The following is an 18,107-nucleotide window of genomic DNA, read 5'->3' as shown; positions in this document are numbered from 1 at the left end:
ATTCCTGCTCCTATTTATCTCCTGGTCAACTCAATTGAGATTGCAGATTAAGGCATAGGCAGCATTATTACATTTGCTTTATTAAATTCTATAAACAGAAGTATAAAGTCAGAGTCAAGGTAATTATAAGACAATGGCATATAACAAGGACATTCAGACATCTCAACACATGGATTTTGCTGTTAGGCCATAACAAGCATTGATATAGAAAGGGATTTTAAAGTTGTGAATGACATACACTCAAAAATTATTTTTAAGCCTGTCCAACCCACCCCAAACTGTTGGCATTTCTGGTGGCAGGCCACAGAGGACAGTTTGTGATAAAGATCATACAGCAACCCACACTTTTTAGGTTTATATATTTATTCTTATTTATTTATGGTCCACCTTTCTCATTACAACTCAAGGCAGATTGCAATGTTATGTCAATGTAATCAGTAGGATGTAACCTCCATAAACAATGTAATTGGACTAGGATTACAGAAATTTGAAAGAAATCAAAAAAAGTATTAGACACCATGTTGATCCTGTTGAGGTAGATAGGAAAGCTACACACACACTTGTGTCTGTAGTATTCTAGCCTTTGCCATTTTGCCTGCCTGACTACCAAAGCCTAGAGTGCACTCAGTGAAAGTATGAACCTGGATCACAAATATCCTGTGCATTTTTGCTCTGTGTCTCAGAACTGCAGCTGGATGCTGTAAATTCTGAGAAATGCGATCAGTTGCACAGGCATCAAGGCAGCATGTAAACTCAGTTTAAATGAGCATGTTCGTTGAATATGGCCAGCTGCACAGATGCAAAACCACCTAAAATATTGTTCACTTTGAACTGAGAACAAATAATGTATGGAGCATTTTGCTCAAGAGAAAATCAGCATTGTGAACAGGGTAACTTCAGGTTTTCAACACATCCTTTGCAAGGCTTGTAGTATTACCAATCCCTTTCGCAACCTAGTTCAATATGATAAAAGGCTTCATTCAGTTATTAATCTGTATTTTACACACACAAAAAAGGATACTTGAATCACAGACACTTTTTAAAATCACAGATTATTAGGATGCGCCTGGTAGTCAGGCATAAGGAAAAAGGCTGGACTCACATAGACCTGTACGAAACAGTTGCTATTAAGTAGAACATGGAGTCAAGTCTGGAAAGCCAAACGAAAAACCCATGTTTCTAAAGTTTAGAAACTAAAAGTTTGCACAGGATAGTAAAACAAATACTTTCCACACCTTAAGAATAGCAACTTAAATCAAAATAATTATAATCAGAGACAGTTTGGTGTACTAGTTGGACTGGGGCCTAGGTTCAAATTCCCACTGCGGTTGCCTTCGACTCATCCCTGTATCTCAACATAACCTGCTGCACAAAGTTGTTAGGAGGACAGAATAAACAAGAGAAGAAATCAAGAATATCCAAGAGTACATACAACTGGGTGTCCTTCTACCATAATTCTACAGGGTCCAACTTCAATTAGAATATCATCATAGAAACCATCAACACTACTTGCTTCATACCCTGTTGCACCACAAGAGCCTGGCTTGGGTGCACCTGTGCGACCCCAGAAGAGACAGGATGGGTTATCTTACCTCATCAGTTTTTCATACTGTTCTCTCATTTTGTAATCCTAGTCTTATTGCATTGTTTATTGGTTGTCTATGTAGTCTGTTTATATCCTGTAATTGGCTTTGAGTCTCAGTGAGAAAGGCAGATTATAAATGAAGTATATAAATAAATACTTTATCTAGAATCATAGAATCATAGAGTTGCACAAGGCAGGAAATTCGCAAATACCTCCCCCTTCACACCTGCAGTGACCGCTGTTCCACGTCCAGAAGATGACAAAAAAAAAAACCCTTCCAGGATTGCTTCCTGACCCCAATGTGGCAATCAGCATTTCCGTGGGCATGTAAAAAAGGGCCACAAGAACTAAGCACTGAGGCAACCCTTCCTGCCCTCCCTCTCATGATCTGCCTAAGTTCACAGAATCCACTTTGCTCTCAGAGGGCCATCTAGCCTCTGTTTGAAAACCTCCAAAGGAGGAGAGAGCCCACCACTTCCACTGAGGAACTGCTCTGTCAGGAAGTTCTCCCTAATGTTTAGCGGAAAACTCTTCTGATTTAATTTCAACCCGTTGGTTCTGGTCCGACCTTCTGGGGCAACAGAAAACATCTCCACACCAGTCACTAGATGACAGCCTTTCAAGTACTTGAAGATGGTTATTTTATTTATTTATTTATTTATTTTATATCCCACCCTCCCCACCAAGGCAGGCTCAGGGCAGCTTGCATAGAGATATAAAACAATTAAAACAAGAATTAAATAAACTCAGAACAGTATAATCATAAATATAAATATAAAGAATATAAAGTGCTAGTTTGTATCAGATGGCGGACATAGCAGCATCCTCAGGCAACAGCCGGCTGACATCATAGTCTGGGTTGCTTGGCTGTTATCAATGATGTTAGTGTTCGGCCAGGACTACAGTTGCTTGGGAGCGGCTCCTTAATTGAAGGCCTGGTGGAAGAGGGGTCTTGCAGGCCCTGCGGAACTATAAAAGGTCCCGCAGGGCCCTGATGTCCTCTGGGAGCTCATTCCACCAGTGCAGAGCCACCACTGAAAAGGCCCTGGCCCTCGTTGCAGCCAGCCTGGCTTCTCTGGGGCTCGACAGGGTCAAGCAGTTTTGGGACCCTGATTGTAGTGTTCTCTGGGGAACATGTGGGGAAAGGCGGTCCCTTAGCTGTGTAGGTCCCTGACCATATAGGGCTTTAAAGGTAAGAACCAGCACCTTGAACCGAATTCGGTATGCTATAGGCAGCCAGTGCAGTGGTTTTAGCACAGGCTGGATGTGCTCCCGCATAGGAAGGCCCAACAGCAGCCTGGCCACTGCATTCTGCACCAGCTCCAGCTTCCAGATTTGGGACAAGGGCAACCCCATGTAAAAAGCATTACAGTAATCCAGTCTCGAGGTGACCATTGCATGGATCACTGTTGCCAGGTCACTGCATTCAAGGCAGGGAACCAGCTGTTTGATCAGCCAAAGATGATAAAAGGCTGACTTTGCAGTGGCTGCTACCTGGGCCTCCATCATTAAGAAGGCATCCAGGAGCACTCCCAAGCTCCTAACCACTGGGGCTGCACCAGTGATGCCCCATCAAAGGTTGGGAGTGGGATCGGGCCACTTCGACTCAGGCACAGGACCTTCGTCTTCGTTGGATTCAATTTCAGTTGACTCAGTCTAAGCCAACCAGCCACACCTTTCAGCACCAGGTCCAGATCTTCCAGAATGTTTTGAGCTAGAAATAAAAATCTTGGTAATATATTCATTTTTATCGTGGCAATTTTCCCCATAAGAGATAGTTGCAATTCTTTCCATTTGGCTACATCCTTCTTTATGTCACTTAATAGTTTATTGTAATTACCTTCTATTAGATTACAATTTCTGTTTGATAATATAATCCCCAAATACCTAGTTTTTTAAAAAACTATCTCCATAGTTGATATTTTTTGAATTTCTTGCATAAAAAACATAGTTGATATTTTTTGAATTTCTTGCATCGTAGCCCGAGAACAGTTTTTGGTTAACAGTTTAGTTTTCTTGAGATTAACTGAGTCCAGCTACTAGACCATACTCTCTTATTAGTTCCAGTAAGTGTATCATTGTGACTTGAGGGGTTTCCATTATAAACAACAAATCATCTGCAAATGCCAACAATTTGTACTCTTCACCTTTCAATTTAAGTCCTTGTATTTGTTCATTTTCTCTCACTAGCTGATTTAGCGTTTCCAACGCAAATATAAATAAGAGTGGAGAGAGCGGACATCCCTGTCTTGCTCCTTTTTGAATTTCTATTTTATGAGTCATATCTCCATTTATAGTTACTTGTGCATATTGTTCTTTATAAATTGCTTTGACCATCGTATAAAAGTTTGTTCCACAATCCCATATGTCTAGTTTTTGTAACAAAAATTCCCAGGATACGTTATCAAAAGCTTTTTCCACATCCAGAAGCATCAGTACTGTTTTTCCAGATGTATTTCGCAGTATTCTATAATATTAATGATAGTCCTAATATTACTTCTCATATATCTTTTTGGGAGGAACCCTGCCTGGTCCTGGTGAATGGTTTGCACTAGTATTTTTTAAAAACTTGCAGCTAAAATGCTTGTGAATATTTTATAATCAACATTTAACAGTGAAATAGGTCTATAATTTCTAATTTGATTTCCTTCGGAGTTTGGTTTGTGTATTAGAGTAATTATTGCCTGATTCCAAGAATCTGGGAGTTTGCCAGTTTTCCCTATATTTTGTAGTACTTCTTTTAATGGAAGGATTATCTGGTCTTCAAATACTTGATATAATTCTATTGGTAAACCATCCGGACCCGGGGTCTTCTTTTTCTTTTGTTTTTTAATGGATTCCACTATTTCACATATTGTAATTGGGCTATTCAATCTTTGCTTTTGCTCTTCATTAATTTTTTGTTTATTTCTTTTTATTAAGTATTCTCTAATTTGTTCTATATCCTCAGTTTTTTGTTGATAGTGTTTCTTATAAAATTTTCAACAATCTGTTTTAAATCTTGGGCTTTATATTTTTCTTCATCCAATTCATTTTTTAAAGCTATTATTGTTGGTTTTTCTCTCTTGTCGATATGCTAACCATCTTGAGGGTTTATTGGCATTTTCAAAATAGTATAGCTTTTTATATTCGATTTGTTTGGCTATTTCTTGTTACAGAATTAAGTTCATTTTATGTTGTAATAGTTTACTTTTACTTTTTGATTCTTCATTATTTACGTACTGTTTCAATTTGTCTTCTTCTAATTTAATTTGTTTAGTAAGTTGCTCATATTTTGGTCTTTTTTGTTTTTTGTTCCATGCCTCTTGGTTAATTAGCCAACCTCTAATATAAGCTTTAAACATGTCCCATACTATATGAATTGCAGTTCCAGGTTGTATATTTCTTTTTAAAAATTCTTGAATTTCTACTTTCATTTTCTTTATAAATGTGGGATCTCTGAGTGTACTGCTATTAATTGTCCATCTTGTTCTTTTTGGTATATCATTAAAAGTCAGCATTATAGGGTTATGATCAGCATGTGTATTTGGTAAAATTTCCGATTCTGTTAAGTCCTGTAGCCATGATGTAGATACCCATGCCATATCTATTCTCAACCAGGAATTGTGTCTTGTTGAATAAAAAGTATAATTTTTCTTCTTTATATTCCTGGTTCTCCATGCATCTAATAAATTGAATCTTTCCACAATTTGTAAAAAAGCTTTAGTTAGAATGGCTCCCTTTGTTCTTGTATTCTTCTGGTTTTTCCTATCCATGTCTTTATCAAATACCGCATTGTAATTACCTATAATACAAATATTTCTGCTTTCTTTTAATATTAACACTTTTCTTAGTTCTCTGGAAAAAAAATCTTGATTCTGATTTGGTGCATAGATATTTACAATTACCGATTCTATACCTTGTCTTGTTATCACTATTGCCATGATCCTTCCATCATTTGATGCAAATAGAAGTTCTGGATGTAAGTATTCCTTTGCATAAATTACTACTCCTCTTTTCTTTTTCTCATCTGAGGCACTAAAAGAAATTCCTAATTTTTTGTTTAGTAAATATTTTACATCATCTTTTAAAATATGTGTTTCCTGTAAACACACTATATCTGCTTGTTGTTTTCCAATTTGGTGGTATATCCTTCGTCTTTTTTGAGGTCTATTAAGTCCGTTTACATTAATAGAAAGTATTCGCAATTTTCTAGTTTGCTCCATTTTTGTTTTTATTATCTTTCCTTCTATTTTGGAATCTAATATGGACCTGTAGAGGTATACCTATTCTTTTTCTATCTTTTTTGGATCTCTGTTTTTTATCTTTCTGAGTTTCTTGTTCTGTCTTGTCCTCTTCCAGGTCAGATTCTTCTTCTCTTTCTTCCTCCTCTTCTTTCTGCCAACCTAATTCTTCTCTCTATCTCTTGAGAAAGTTTTCTACCTAAAAAATAGAATCTAATTTGTGTCTTCTTCCGCCGTATTCGAATTGAACTCCTTCTGGAATCAACCATCTATATTAGGTATCATTAGCTCTCAAGAGGTCGGTCAAAACATAATATTTTTGTCTTTTCTCCCTAACTCTCCAGGGAGTTTCTTTTAAGAATCTGACCTCAGCGTTTTGTATGATAACTTTTTTCTGGTTTGTGGCCCTTAATATATTATCCTTCAGATCTTTTTTGGTAAAATTTCATATGCACTTCTCTTGGTACTTTATATTTTTTTTGCATAGAATGAATTCCTTCTATAAATTGCGTCAATCTCCATTGAAATCTCTTCTTTAGTTCCCAAATCTAATTGTTCTGCTAAGCTTTGACATACTTCTTCCCTTAGGCTTTTTCCCAAATTTTCAGGTATGTTTTGGCACCTCAATATTAAGGCTGCCTTGTCCATTTCTAGCGATATTATAGTTTCTTCTAGTTTATCTTTCATCATCCAGTTCTTGGTAAGTATCAAGCCCAAGATAGCAGATCCCCTTGTTTCCCTCTCCACTTTCTGGAAAATGAAGTTGTCAGCAAGACAAGTCAGGAATTTATTGGACCTTTCATTCTTAGCAGAGTTGGCGTTCCAACAGATAACTGGGTAATTGAAATCTCCCATGACCACCATGTCCCGTCTCTTTGAGAATTTTGTAATCTGTTGTAGGAGTGTCTCATCCAAATCCTCTGCCTGGCTTGGTGGTCTATAGCGGACTCGCACCATGATATCAATATTATTTCTTACTCTTTTATTTTTACTCAGAGATTCTCAACCAGACTTTCATGCTCAGATTCACATATTTCCTCACAAGTATATACCTCCTTTAAATATAATGCAACTCCTCCACCCTTCCTTATTTTTCTGTACGCCTCAATCTGAATATTCCAATTATGTCATCCCATCAGGTTTCAGAAATGCTTATTAGGTCATAGTCCCCTTCCTGTATTAAGACTTCAAGTTCCTCCTGCTTGTTTCCCATACTCTGTGCATAAGTGTAGAGACATGCTTTATGCACCCTGAGGTTTTCGTTTCTGTACTTACATGTGAGATAATGTTATTCTACTATACGTACCATTCCCTGCAAAACTTTAGAGTTCTTATTTCCAGTTACTGGCTTTGCATTTTTGTCTCGCTCCCCCACAGGATTTAGTTTAAAGCTCTCCTTATTAGGTTTGCAAGGCTGTTTCCAAACACATGTTCTCCAACCCTCGTGAGGTACAAACCATCTCCCGATAGAAGAACTTCATCTCGAAAGTGTAAACCATGGTCCAAAAATCCAAAGCTTTCCTGATGACACCATCTACGTAGCCAATCACTGATCTGCAGTATTTTTCTTTCCCTTCCTAAGTCATGGCATTCGACAGGAAGAACTGACGAAAATACAACCTGTGCTCCCAATTCCTTCACCTTTTTAACCAGAGCCACATAGTCTCTTTTAATACATTCTGGGCTGTGCCAGACGGTATCATTTGTTCCCACATGGATGAGCAAGAAGGGATAATAATCTGTGGGCTTGATGACTCTTCCTACCCTTTCCATCACATCCTGGATGCGTGCACCCCGTAGACAGCATACCTCTCGAGACGACAAGTCCAGTCGGCACACCTTAGCTTCTACTCCTCTCAGTGGGGAATCCCCAATTAACAACACACGCTTGCTCCTATATTGGGGAGCAGAGACCTGAGTCTAGTTTCTTTGCAGGATGTCTTGGAAAAGTAGAGCATCTTCAGAGCCTCGTTAAAGGGGGAAAGGCACGGTTAGTTCTCAGTTTGCTGGTAAACTTGTTTCTGAGGCACACTACACTGTGGACTCAGCCACACCAAAAACTACATATCAGGGAGAAATCTAGGCTAGAATTCTTCTCATTAACAATTTAATTTTTATGTGCATGGGAATGCTTTTTATGGAGAAGTGCATCCAGTCCTCGTCCTTACCTACAGTCTAAAATGGTATATAGACTCAGATGTACCACGGCAGTAAGAAATAGGTCCAAGATTTAATTTATTTGTCAAATGCACTAGAAGCTTACACAGGGAAAAATTGGGTGGAGAGGGGAATAGGCATTGTACTAAAACCACAATATCACTTCCAGCACGAACCTGGAATTGATGACATTGTGTTGCCACAACTCTATGAGAAATCCTAGAGTGGGGTGGCCAAACTGTGGCTCAGGAGCCACATGCGGCTCTTTTACACATCTTGTGCGGCTCCCGGCAGGGCAGCTGGGGAAGCGAAGAGGAGGCATACTTTTTCTCCCTCCCTCCCTCTCTTCTTTCACCCTCCCTCCCTCCCATCTATTTGCTTTCTTTGTTTCTCTCTCTCTCTCTTTCCACCTCTCTCTCTTAGACAAATAAATATCATTAGCAAACAAATAAATATCATTGGACAAATAAATATATTTATTATCAATATCTGTTTTTACCCCTTTTGTTATTACTTTTGGCAGTCTTATTTAATGTTAATAAAAAGGAAATTTGCATATTTTAAAATAAAAATGTGTTTGTAATATTTGTTCGTGTCTTGCAGCTCTCAAACTTCTAACGTTTATTCTATGTGGCTCTTATGTTGAGCAAGTTTGGTCACCCCTGTCCTAGAGCATCTTAAGGAAATCTTAGAGCATGGTGCCAAGGCAATGATATCACATCTGGGTCTGTACCAGAAATGACATCACTGTGTCAATGCAATGGTTATTTGCATCTCTGCATCCCCTAAAGCTCCTACCAGTTATGAGCACTGGGCACCCTATAATGTTTCAAGGTTTCAGCTATTTTTGTAAACAGAAGATCCTTTTTTTTTTTTAGCATGAGATGTTCCACAGTGTTTTTTGCTTAAAACCCAGTTTTAATGGAGCTGGGAATGTATTGTGCTACAGATAACAAATTTGTTCATGTAGCACATCATCATCTTACCAAGTGATATTTTATTAGACATCACTCATCCCCTACTCAGTTCTCAAAAGCCAGCAATATACAACCAAGCTAATTTTCTGTCATTCAGACAGCTATAGGTTTGCCAAAACTTTATCAGCAGCATTGAGACTCACACTATTTAAAACAACTGAACTGATGGCATATAAGATCAAAGCTACGGTCAACAACATGAACTCTGCCTGGTCAAGTTAACAGGCAAATGTTGGAAGAGTTCCACCACTAGGTATCGATTTAACAAGTTTCAACACCAGCTAAGCTGCAAAACTGTGAATGTAATTAATTTAGTGACCCATGTGTGGTGAAAGCAATATGGAGGTGAAACATCTCACAGTGACAAAGAAGTGATTTGATTCTCACCATTCGGATGACTGATATTTAAACAATCATTGCCAATAGCTTTTTACTGCCAAATACACTAAACATTCATCATTAATATAGGTGGAACCTATTGCTTTAGAGCCCTGCTTGACAAAGTAGAAACTGGATAAATATTACACACACACCCCAACACATCGTGTCCATTATACTTAAACTATGGACACACTTTCTGTTTAGGATGACCACTGTTTTCAGCAGAATCTATTCCACTCTACATTCTCACTTCTTTCAAATATACTTGTGAGGATTCTACACATAGTTATGAGCCTTTTCCCCTGAGCAGTCCAAAATCTTGACAAAATGTTACTTGACCTTTATTACCAACCTACCAGAGCAGAAGGAAAGTAGTTCAAGTATCCTAGATACAGTGGGGCATAAATGTTGTCAGCTTCACTCAGTTTATACATTCAAGCAGAACCAAGTAGTGGACTGCACCACATGGTGAGGGATTGCTTGGATTCTTCTGTACTTTGAACACAGAAAAACAGCATGTAAACAGAAAACCTATGCTGATCACTTTCCCGTAAAATGCAAGTTCGGTCTTCTGTGCATTGGGACTGATTGTCCCAATTGTCCCCTGCCATGCAGAGAATTTTCTAGCTTTGAAATACTGAAGGGGTGCCCCTCCCCCAAAGTGCAAGATGCTGTTTTCCCACTGAAACAATCATGCAGACATTAATTTAATGTGGGAGAACCATTCAAACATGTGATCCCCCCCCCATACACTAAGAAAAGTTCTGCCATTGATTTGGCTGCTTATAGAATTGGGTCTTTCCCCTTCAAGGACAGTGTTCATCTTTTGGGAGCTGAATCCTTCATCAGCACCAGTTCAGGAAGATAAGCTTGTGTTCAGTGCACAAACACTATATATGCAACCAGCTCATTTAGGATTGGAGAATGGGGGCAGGACTATCTCCATCACCCAAAGTCTTGCCCTTCTGTGTACTCCTTAGCACCAATGAACATCACACTAGGAAAACTCATGTAGGGCATGGTTCATAGGCTATACCTAACACACCAACAAGGAGAGGGCCACCTAGTCTAGATGCTAACAATATTTAATCCTGAACTGCCATTTTTATTTGAGCTGTCAAGCTTGGGTCAAGTTAAAAATACAATAAATAATGATGTATGAACCCACCAGGGATGGGGGAATTAGCAGAGCATCATGACCCACAATGCTAGAAATATTTTTTTGAGATGTGACACAGTCAGAATTTAAACTTCTTTACTAAAACAAACTTTTGCAGTATTTGAAATGAACAGCAGTAGCTTTTTTTTGTGTGTGTGTGTGTGAAGGAACTGCAAGCCAGCCCACTATCAAATATTTAAGTTGTTTTTCTTGTTTTTTTATGAATTAATATTTTATTGGTTTTTAGCAAACTTCAATACGTACAATTCATAACATTTCCAAACATTTCCAAACAGTACAAAATAGTTTCCAACAGTAACAGAACTTGCTGTTAACAAAGCCATTTAATGACTCAAAATTAAGCAACAATAATAAGCATGGGAGGGGAAACTCTCTAGCCTGGAAATGCAAAGAAAGGCTGCCGTCCCTTCTAGGGTTAATGGGTGCTTCTGTAAGTTTTTTGGGTCAGATTAACCTCTTGTTTACAAATAAGGCTGGTTATCGATTTTATTTTTACTGGCTTTAATGCAAAGAAAAAGAGGGAGGGGAATCAATACAAAGCGAGACAAAGGGCTCTGGAGGCCCTGGCTGCACCAGATTTTGGTTTGGCTCACACACAATCCCACTACACGCTGAGGCTGGAAGGATTAGCCTGCTTGTGTTGAGTAAACCGATGATACTCAATAAACAGTTTCTGTTGTAAACCCCTTAGGATGTGCAAAGCCACACTAGTTGGCATTAGACCAGATAAGCTGCGGAACCAGCTGTAATCTCATTTAGACCTGAGCTGATCCTCCTGTCCTTTCACTCGACAGGATCAACGAAAACCACTGAGAAAGCAGCTGTATTACAGCAGCAGTGCTTGCAGGATGCAGCAAACATTTCATAAATTCATCTACTTGAAGCAAGTCTGCATATAATCTGCACAGAGACAGAGAAATCAACGGATTGCTGAATTCATTAGTACTCATATTGTTGCAGGGAAACTGCTTTATATAGGGACAGATATTCTAAACCAGTTTGGAAAATCTGGTTTTATTTCTCACCATTACTATGTCTGGTGATGCTGCAATGTAAGATAAAAATTAAATGCTGGATTTATTTGCATGTACAATGGTTCACTACATATATAGTAGATTTCTGATATCACAATAACCATGTCACCATTGTCCCAGACAGTAAGGACTAATGCAGATTCAAAAGGGAACATCAGTCACTAAAAATACTAGCAGAGAATCAATAAACTATAATGGAAAACATAGGCATATAAATGCCATGTTTTGACAAAGGGGAACAAAATGTAGCTTGGTTGCAAATCAGAGAACCTTTCTGTTTTCCCAGTAGTTTTCCAGGCATGAAGGAAGCCACAGTTGTGACTTTCCCCACCCAGAATCTCCCTAGTCCCACAATGTATGCAAACACTGAATCCATGGAATTAGAATAATTAATTTAACAGTTAATTTCTGCTTCACACGTAGTATGACAAAGAAAACTAATTCAAGTCATGAGTACATGAAGGTGCATTATAGTGAGTCTGTGCTCGTGGTCCACCTAGCTTAGTACTGTTGTCTTGAGTGGTCTTCAGTTTCCCAACCCGAACCTCCTTTCAATCCCAGCCAGTAGCATGGGACCCACAGAATTGGAAGTATGCAAGAGGAAGAAGATGAGACAGATTTATGACCTTAATGGTGGGGGAGGGGCAAATGGCAGTGATGGCTGAGGCAGGCAAGGCCAGAGGAAAGAGAGAGAAAACAAAAGGACAGCTTTTTCATGAGCACTGGACCACCGACGGGCAGGGCAGGTGGATGAGCCGGGCTTTGCTGGGGGGGGGAGGAGGGAAACGAAAAAGGAATTCCTACCCACACTGCTGATCAACTTGACATTACTGTCCTACAGTTTCATTCAGAGTGCACACAAAGAGAGCTGGGAGGTGTGGAACCTTATGCAGACACACTGGTAGCAGGGCCTCCCCCCCCCCAAATGGCTGCTTTATAAGATCTAGTGACACAGCAGGTGGGGCTCTGCAATCCACTACAAGGTCATGATCCATAGGTTGAAGATCACTGATCTGCTCCGACGGGCTGCTGCTCTCCAGGATCTCAAGCAGAAAAAGATCTTTCCAACAACTGCTGTGAGAGACCCTTTAGCTAGATATACCAGGGATTGAACTTGAGAAACTACATGCAAAGCATGGCCTCTACTGCTAATCCTATCCCCTTAAGCACAGGACGTTTATCTACTTTTCTCCTTAACAAAGGACATGAGGAAGCTTACAAGTAAAACTACATACTAGTAGTGCACGTTAAAGCAGCATATTACATCACCAAACAAGATACAAACCAGCCTTACTGGCACAAACTGCATAGCTAACCTCTTTATCATACCAGACCGCCAGATACCTGCTTAGTACGAAACAACAGATCCAGTGAGAGACTTCTCAGGGTGACCAAAGAGTCCTAAATATCACCCATCAAGGCAGCCTCAGCAGGATGTTGATCTTCCCACTTCTCCAGTACCAGGCCAGACACCACCTCCACAAACTCAAGCAGGGCATCTATCAGTGAGTTAGGTGAATAGGTACACCAGAAAAATGTGCTACCTGTTTCCATAACTCATTGCAAGGTACACTCCAGCCAAAGGTGGCAATAGTTATCCATGGGAATTTGTGGAAGGAGAAGGTTTCATAGAGAACTATGAATGTGGATCACAAACATGTCTTTAGAGTACATACTTGGTTGTTGCTACTTGACACAGAACAGCATCCAAATTGTCTGGCTGACTTGGCCAAAAGCACCAAATCAATCTTATCCTTCACCAAAGTAACATATGTTAAAGAGAGCTTATTCCTTGAAAAATTGGCCCAAAAAAGGCCTTGAGACATTTTCTGTGGCTCAAGAAACTAGCTTTAAAATTTAGGAGCCAGACTGGTAGTCCACCTTTCAAGGTTTTGTTTGACCACATTTTCTAACTATTCCTACCACAAAAAACAAAACATCGGCCTTGACACATTTTCTGTGGCTCAAGAAACTAGCTTCAAAATTTAGGAGCCAGACTGGTAGTCCACCTTTCAAGGTTTTGTTTGACCACATTTTCTAACTATTCCTACCACAAAAAACAAAACATCATATCCAAAGTTTACTGAGAGTCTTCACACCCGGGATACGACAGAGAGAGTGAATGGACAGCAAGTCCAAATGTGACTCCATGCTTGTATCTCAGACTGAGCAGTCCTCTCAGTGCCATTGTCCATATGCAGCACCCCAGTATCACTAACATCCATCACAAATGGCCACACAAGTAATTGCAGCTTTCCTCCAGGCTCTGGATGCTTAAGAGCACAGGAAACAATTGCAAATATTTTAAAAGTAAAACAGGATTAATAAAAAATAATTTTTAAGCTAATTTCTGAAAGCTGAAAAACAATAGATCTTTCTAAAGAAAAACATGGTGTCAGTTTCATTATTTTACAGACTTGGGGTTTAAGAGCGTTCCAGCTGGATCAGAGTAGGGGTCTATCTAGTTCAACATAGTCTCCTTTCAACAGTGGTCAGCCACGTATTTTAAGGAAACAAGCAGGATGTGAAAATAACAGCTCTTCCCCACTGTCTGTCGACAGTCTGTCTTAGTGTGTTGTTGAAGGTTGTCTAGTGTTCAGAGATAAATTGCTTTTGAATGGAACAGTTTTTACCTAGCATGTATAAAAGCTGTTCATAAATGTTTGATTAATTTGTCTAGTTCTTTTTAAAGCCCCCTAAGCAACTAGCTATCAGCAAATATTGCCAGCTATCTGTACATTATACAAAGAAGGACATTGTTCCATCTATCCTAAAACTACTGCCAGGCAGTTTCATTGAGTGAACTCAATTTCTAACATTATGATAATCAGCAAAAAAATAATAATAATCAACCCCACTCATTAATAATTTCAACAAGACTCAAGGTAATTAAAGGGGTATGCCAGCCAGGATAAAACAGCACTGCTGCCTGTACAATTCAATAGTAGCTATTCAAACAAAACAAGGGGGAGATATAATGCCTTTTCCCCCTTTCTTTGTTTCAGCATTGGAAATTTAAAAGTATACCTCTGGTACACTTCTAAACACAACGGTACATCACTTCTATACCAATTTCCATATGTTGCCAGGGCATACCAATCAGGTCAATGTGTGTTACAGTACAGAGGGGTCATGTCAGATGCACATTACAGACATTGCAAATTGGCACTGACCCATGGTAGATGGCTACAGCAGACGTGCCTTACTCATTAATCTTTGTCCACCTCTCTGGCATACTTGGATTGAATGCAGCTGGCAGAATTTAGATTGATCCTCAAGCTGATCCAGTATGGAGCAGGAAGGAGTGCTTGCCTGAGCAGATCCACATTAGGATCAATTCAGGGTTGATGTGTGTTTCTAGTTACTAATTCCAGATCAGTGTTTGGATCAGTTACTATTCTAGGTTTTCATTTCACATTTTCATTTCATATTATTCTAAACAAACACTATTTATGATAAATATCCTAGCAAAACCATCAGACTCTAAATCTGCCGAAAGTATATAAAGCTAGATAATAAGATGACATTCCCCCAACCACGTTAAGACTAATAGAAGCGTCCTATCAGTTATGGATGCCTGTAAGAAAAATTACTTTACAGCTCCTAGACAATCACTTTGAAGTCTTCTGATGTGTTAATGTTTCACCTCTCTCCAACTCATTCTTCAGATGTAAAGGGGTCCCCCATTTAACATAATCACTTAATAACTGCTAAGTGATGGGTATCAGAACCCTAATTCTCCTAATATTTGCCAAACCCAGCTCTTTTGTAATAACAATAACACTATGATAGCAAACTGTAAATCTGTGTAATTATACTTTAATTGTATTGTGAGGCATGCATTAATCACAAAGTTTAAGTGCCAAGGATGGAATTATAATAATTCTGTAAAACAAATTTAAGCTAGCTAAGTAGGTCAAAACCACTAGCATGCAACAGGAGACCTCTGGGAATTTATCAGTTAATGGCTATTTATGTGCAAATGAGTGCCCTACAACCCTCCAAAATCCTGTGTAGCCGAAGGGTATTTCTGTTAACCAGGAGCATGCTTAACTGCTGAGGCATAAATTAAACCATTTATTGGAATTATTTTAATTCTTCCTCCCCGTCCCCCACCCTAGCCCACAATTTACAGTGCTAATTTACATGAAGATAGAGCTACTGAGGACTTTTCAGAAATGCTCCTGTTTATTAAAAAGCCTCAATCACCCAACCTTTCATTGGGTGGCTGAAGTCATTAAAAGTTCCAGACATCCAGTACTACACAGCACAGCAAAACCCTTTTATAACAAACCAATGAAACAAGATTCTATTTTATGTCCCATTTTATGTCCTACCAATCCCTTTTTCAGACTCAGACATGACAATGTAACTCAAAGGGGATTCCTTCAATTACATTTTTCTGTATTCATAATGCACACAATCAAAGGTTTTCAGAACGGTAATTGTTCTTTAAATAACAAAACCAAGTATAAGAACCCTTGCCTTCTTTACTATAAGAATCCTTGCCTTCCTTTAGTATGGGGAAAAGAATCTTCAGTTTGAGTTTTTCTGCTAATGATTTTTTAAATTATGAGCATTTTGGCAAGTATTGGGTTGTATCTAGCAGTAGATTTTGGCAGAGACCTTTCTTCACTGACTCTAACACGTTTGTCCCCAACCTCCTCTCTGATTAAGAGAACCTCAGACGAGCAAGATGTACAAGATGGGAGACTGTAGAAATTAGGAGAAGCAAGAAGGGGGACCCGATACTCGCGGGGGGGGGAGGAGAAGCTCCACGGGAGGAGAAGGAAGCAACCGCAGGTGAACCTTCTCCCTTGACCCCCCATCCCTGGCACCCATGGCGAGGCCCACGCCCCTCCAAGCCTTCTCCTTCCCTCCCCCAGCACTTCAGGTGAGGCTGAACTCGGAGACAGTTTATGGCCGCCGGCTGGCCAAGCCTTCTTCCACTCCCTCCCTCTTCCTGGCAGCGGTGGCGGCAAAGCTGTTCTCAGAGCTCTTTTACTTTTTGAGGGATTTAAATATCCCCCGTATACTTTTTTCAACTTTTTAGATTTTTTTGCGCATCTGGGGATTGCCTTCAAATATGCAGGAAAATCTCCCTGGCCCCCAGGTGCCCCCAATGTGCAGATTTAGATATCTGCATGGAGGGGGCATGTTGGGAAATAGTTATATAGATTGGGAAAATCACCTCCTCCTCATTTACTGATGAAAGCCATGAGCGGAAGATGGAAAGTGGGCTTTTTAAAACTTAATTTCTCATCACTGGATGGCCCATCGCATTTTGCTTGTGAGGCTCTTACAGCCCTCAGAGGGAAGGTAATTACCCACCTCTCTGCTTATATTTCCCCAACAGACACATAACTGTTCCCTAGGTATACATACAAAGAAAGGGGTATATATGTGATTCGTTGGCTTTCACAAAACATTTTTAGAGGATTGGATTGTGTGTAAATGACCTTTAATGACACTGTGATTGTTCAGGAGGAAAAGACACAGCGATTGTTCAGGAGGGTGAGAGCCAAAGAGTTCTTGGCCTAGGGGCTCTGTAAGAAGCCCAGGAAGAGCCAGAAAGCAAGGGCCCTAGTTTCCTTGGGTTCCCAGTAAGGTAAGTAGACTTCTACAAGGAGAACCATATAAATACAAAGGGTTCTAAAATGGGGATTGTATAATAATTATTATTTTAAAAGCAATTATGAAGCCAGAATGCCAGCAGGGGGTTGGGGGCTATCCAGTGTTTTGCACAGAGTGTCACATGTATGACTGTCTGCCCACTGGACAGAAGTCCTGGGTGTGTGCCTGGTGAAAGGAGCTCCTGATTCTCAGGGAACGAGTTTGCTCCCTTGAGGCCAAGGTGGCAGACCTGAAGAAGCAGAGACAGTCAGTTAGGCGCACGGAGAAGATTCTCAGGGACTTGTTAGATATGTCCCACTCTGAATACGGCAGCCCCATCGCTGTCAGGGAGCATGAGAGTCAAGGGGAAACAGGGCACCATGCTGCGGATAAGGGGAATGTGCCCTCGGAAGGGACCTCTTCTTCAGCTGGTGAACGGGTATCCTTTCGCATAAAGGAACCATCCCTTGGCAGGGAGGGAGGGGGGCTCTTGGTAGTTGGTGATTTGATCATTAGGCAAGTAGACAGCTGGGGGGCGAACCCGTGTACTGACCATATGGTGACTTGCCTGCCTGGTGCGCATGTTCTAGATAGGCTGGTAGACAGTGCTGGGGAGAAGCCAGTGGTCGTGGTACAAGTTGGCACCAACGATACGGGGAAATGCAGTCGTGAGGTCCTGGAGGAAAAATTTAGGCTGCTAGGCAGGAAACTCAAGGCCAGGACCTCCAAGGTAGCCTTCTCAGAAGTGCTACCTGTTCCACGCACAGGGCCAGAGAGACAGGCACAGATCAGGAGTCTCAATGCGTGGATGAGACGATGGTGTAGGGGGGAAGGGTTCAACTTTGTTAGGCACTGGGATGCTTTTTGGAACAAGAGGGAACTGTATAAAAGGGACGGTCTCCACTTGTCCCGAGAAGGAACCAGGTTGCTGGCGCTTAAAATCAAACAGGTAGCAGA

At 40.2% G+C, this 18,107-nt stretch overlaps 1 protein-coding gene across 1 annotated transcript in view; it reads right to left on the bottom strand.

The window, feature by feature from the left end:
• MMS22L (MMS22 like, DNA repair protein) overlaps nucleotides 1-18,107 on the bottom strand; it is a 138,959-nt gene that overhangs the window by 27,665 nt on the left and 93,187 nt on the right. The window lies entirely within an intron of this gene.

Source organism: Gekko japonicus, unplaced genomic scaffold, assembly GCF_001447785.1.
Source record: "Gekko japonicus isolate JY-2015 unplaced genomic scaffold, Gekko_japonicus_V1.1 scaffold1688, whole genome shotgun sequence".
Classification (NCBI taxonomy): domain Eukaryota; kingdom Metazoa; phylum Chordata; class Lepidosauria; order Squamata; family Gekkonidae; genus Gekko; species Gekko japonicus.
The sequence above is the reverse complement of the archived record's forward strand: the minus strand, read 5'-3'. Positions and strand labels throughout refer to the sequence as shown.